Consider the following 4,471-nt stretch of genomic DNA (forward strand, 5'->3'; position numbering starts at 1 on the left):
CAATTGAGCAGAGTTGTTGTTTAGCTCATTTCCCCGATAAACCCTGCTGATTGTGGACTACATAATGATAGTATAATCACTGTGTATGTGCATGTCAGATATACATTTAGGTGCTGGAACTTTCTTTCATTTTTATTTTCATTTTATTTCATTCAGCGAGTGGGCCTACCTCTGTTTATTATTTAACTCAAATTTTATATATTTCATAATTTATAAGTATTTTTTTTTCTTAATTTAAGTAATATCTTGTGCTTTAACAGTTTTTAAATAGTAGTTTGATTATTTAGATATACAACAGTATACAAGTTGACAATTTATTTAAATGAATTCAGTCATTTGACAAATGGATGCTACACTGGTTGCTTTATGTAGTTAAAGGAAATAGTCTTTCTTTTATTTACTGATCATCTCAAATTTGATGCGTTTCATAATATTCTATTTAAGGAAATTATATTCAATTGTTTTCTTAGTAGACCTATAAGTAAAATAAAGTAATTATATTAACATAAATCTTGTGCATAAATATAGATATTTTAAGTTTCATGTTGATTCGATTTTTTAGGTAGCAGTGTGATTATTTTAATTATACAATTATGCTTTTAAAATAATTACTTGAATCATTTTAAATTAATTGATTTATTGATTCCTTGAACCTTTTTGGATGATTGGTTTTTGTTTGTTTGTTTTGTGGAGTTATGTAAAAAAGTGTTTTGTTTTCCCCAGAGGTTAATATTGCCTTTTAATAAATAGTTATTTTCTGACAGAATATGTAGTTAATTTCTGTTCATATTTCTGATTTTGTTGTTAGAGGTGTTTTGCCTTAGTCTGTCTCTCACTTAAAGGGGGGACGCTGCATGCATCCTCCAATATTCAGAGTAGTGATGGTAGATATTGCTTTTCAATGACCCCCAGTCTTGAATACTTGGTCACAGCCTCGTCTTCAATCACAGTATTGTTTGCGCTTTCATATTCACTTTCAACCTGACTGCACTCCGACCTAGATGCTGTTACTGCATGATGACTGCATTTCCATGCTTGAAGACTCTGATTCATGTGGCTCCTCTCTATATGACTCAACGGACAATGAGGCATCCTGGCAACCCAAACTGTCTGGAGACACAGTAATAACTCCTCCATAGACCTTATACAATGTATCATTCTCCTGAGCCTGCTAGTGTCTCTCAAACCATTCTGTTGTAGGGTGGAGTAGATATTTTCCCTCTGATGTAGACTTCTGTGACAGCGAAGAGGTGAGTGAACAGTGATGGTAGGAACAAACCTCAAGTTACATTAAACTATCTGAGAATCATACTCTTGCTTTAACTATAGTATTACCACTGAGGGACATGTGAAGTATTTTACTGTCCCCTTGTGTTCAGTCTGATTACTCACAAATCCAAAGCTTCTTTACATGCCTAGAACAATCACACAACAGAAAGGCATATTATTTACCAACAAAATCCCAGATCTTACAAATCCTTTTGTTTCCTAATAGTTTTATTGGCCTTTCTGGCACTGGTTTACATTGGTTTTGCTTTTCAATAGTTTAATGAAAGGTTTTCAACCTTCTCAGTACAAGGGTCTCATGGACCCTCAGTATAACAAGGCTAGATTTCCTCAGAAACACTTTAAAATGTAAAATTTTAATCAAAAACATTAAAGGAACATTTAACTTAAAATTGAACATTTTCTCATCCTCCGGCTGGAATATAGTTCACTCAAAGATGAAAATTTACTTAATGTTTACTCACCCCTCAGTCCATCAAAGATGTAGATGAGTTTATTTTTTGATGTGAATGTTTGGAATCAGAATGAGAGTTCAACATCTGTTAAAAAAAAATTACAATAATCCACACAACTACAGTTCATCAATTAGCATCTAGTGAAGTTAAAATCTGTGTATTTGTAAACATATCCATCATTAAGCCATTTTTTAAACTTTAAACCTGGCTAAACTATGGCATTTACTGCCTTCTCCAGTAAAAGAAAAAAAGCCATCACATCTGAATCAGGAAAGAAATATGCAAATTTTACAAATGATGTAAGACTTTAAAATGTTTGATTCGGTGATATTTAGGTGTTTATTTGTGTATTGATGTGAGATGACACAAGGGGCTGGATTTTTTTGTTAACTGAAGAAGCTATAATGGATTATGGACTAATGTTTTACTATTAAAATGCCCTAATGATGGACTGTGCATTACAAACATGCAGCTTTTTGCTTCACATAATGTTAATTGATGGACTGGAGTTGTGTGGATTACTTGTGGATTATCGTAATGTTTTTATCATCTGTTTGAGCCCTCATCTGTCGGCACCCATTCACTGCAGAGGATCCATTGGTGAGCAAGTGATGTGATGCTGAATTTCTCTAAATCTGTTCGGATGAAGACACAAACTCATCTACTTCAAGGGGTGGCCTGAGGGTGAGGAAATTTTCAGGAAATATTTAATTTGGGGTAAACTGTTCCTTTAACCAAACTTTAGGGATTTCGGGGATCTCTGGTTAACAACTCTGAGTTTAGTTGCTTTAGATTTAGATGATTAGCCTCAGTTCTTTATGCCAAACCAAGTGTGTTTCAATAAGTCTGAATAATGGCAAGCATACCGAAGTTGCACAATACCACAGACTGTTTTTGTTGAGCCAGACAATCACTGCTACCTTTCACTTGAGAAAAAGCAAACACATTCATCTTAGCTCTTTCTCTCCTGCTCAGAAAGCCACACTGTCCATACTGAACTATATAAATGTCACAAACAGTCAGACTCGGATTCTAGTGGAAAAAGTTACTGTGTACTTTCTAAGAATTATGCTGTCAGCTGTGGAAAGGGATTACACAGTTACAGTTAAAATATTTAGGAGTTTATTACTTTTGCAGGAGCCAAAGAAGAGTTAAAATGGTTACACATGATATACTGAATCCTTCCTAAAACTATTGTTACATAACAGTTTCTCTCATGTCCAGAAAAGCACATCTTTTAACACCAGCTCTATTGTATTTATACCACTGCAGTCTGGTTCCCTTTTCCACCCGCAGCAATAAACAAGTGCTTGATTCTGAGTGACTCACCTGCAATGTTTCCTCACCAGAGCTCCAAACATCTCTGCACAAGCACCTCATTCTTTTCAGGAACTGTAATTGAGTTCCAGGAATGTGAGCATGGGTAGCGTGTCATAAGGAAAAGGAAATTTACTATGAGCTAATCCCACCGTCACACAACACTCTGACACATTCGCTCTCTCTGTGCACTGAGTCATTCTTACAGAAGGCTGGGTAAACTTTCTCCAGCACAGATGCTGTTTATTTCATATGGAAGCCATAAGTGAGGCTGTGCTTTGAAATGAAGGACTGGCATACTGGTGGACGGATATTTCACTTTGTTGGCACAGCAGAAGTATACTGTAAAACAGCCTGATAGTTTCTTTTCAGATTTAGTTTGTATTGAAGCATTTGCTGGTTATATTGAATTTTGTTTTTGTTGATGCATATGGTGTATATTGAAAATTTTTTCAATTTAATGTATTTTCTTATTATTTTTTTTGTGTAAGAGCTCAGTTTAAACTGTGCTCATTTTTCCAGGCTGATTATTTGCTTAATGTTACTACTAGAGTCTTTGACATTTGGGAAGGTGAATGGAGGTGATGTGGAAAAAAGGAAAAGTTGTTATATTTCAATTTTGTTAGGATTAGTCGGAAATCATTGCTTTTATTATTGCATATGTTAGCAATTTATTGTCTTTACAAAAGAATGTTCTTATGTAAGAGCTCAGTTTAAACTGTGAAATGTCCTTTCCTGCCACCTTGTGTTTAGAATGGCATGGCACAACTGCAGGAAACCTTCAAATGTATTCTAAAAAATGTCCTGGCTGAGAATATATGAAGGTCAAATCTAAAGTGCAGAGAATAAATAGGTTTTTATGCAACAGATTTGTAATGCTAAACTTCATATAATGTGAGTTTAATAAATGCTATTAAACTATAATTATAATTTATTATTTTTTTATTATTTTTATTGCCCATGTCAAAAAATCCTAAAAGATTCCAATAAGAAAATTTGAGAATTTCTATCATATTTTTAAACCATTCCCATAAGATTCCTGTCTAGCATCCTTGTCAAAAACATCCTAAAGGATAACAATAAGAAAACTGTTCTAATTAGAATTTCTATCATAATTTGGAACCATTTCAATGTGATTCTTATCATTTTTTAATATAATATTTTTTCCAGTGGTGTCCTATTTAAATCATTCTCTTTTGTGCATATATCATAAATTATACTATTAGAAGTCTTTGAATTGAAATATGTACATGAATTTCTTAGTATATAGTTTGAGTAAATACCTAGTAATCATGTTATGCAGCATGATTTATTATTGATCCAAAAATCATATTGTGCTTCAGTGAAAACAAGAACATCCGTCTTGAATTTGCTTGTTTGATTAGTAACTTAGATATATAGCACAATCTTAA

This window comes from Cyprinus carpio, chromosome B23 (assembly GCF_018340385.1).
Source record: "Cyprinus carpio isolate SPL01 chromosome B23, ASM1834038v1, whole genome shotgun sequence".
In the NCBI taxonomy this organism is placed as follows: Eukaryota; Metazoa; Chordata; class Actinopteri; order Cypriniformes; family Cyprinidae; genus Cyprinus; species Cyprinus carpio.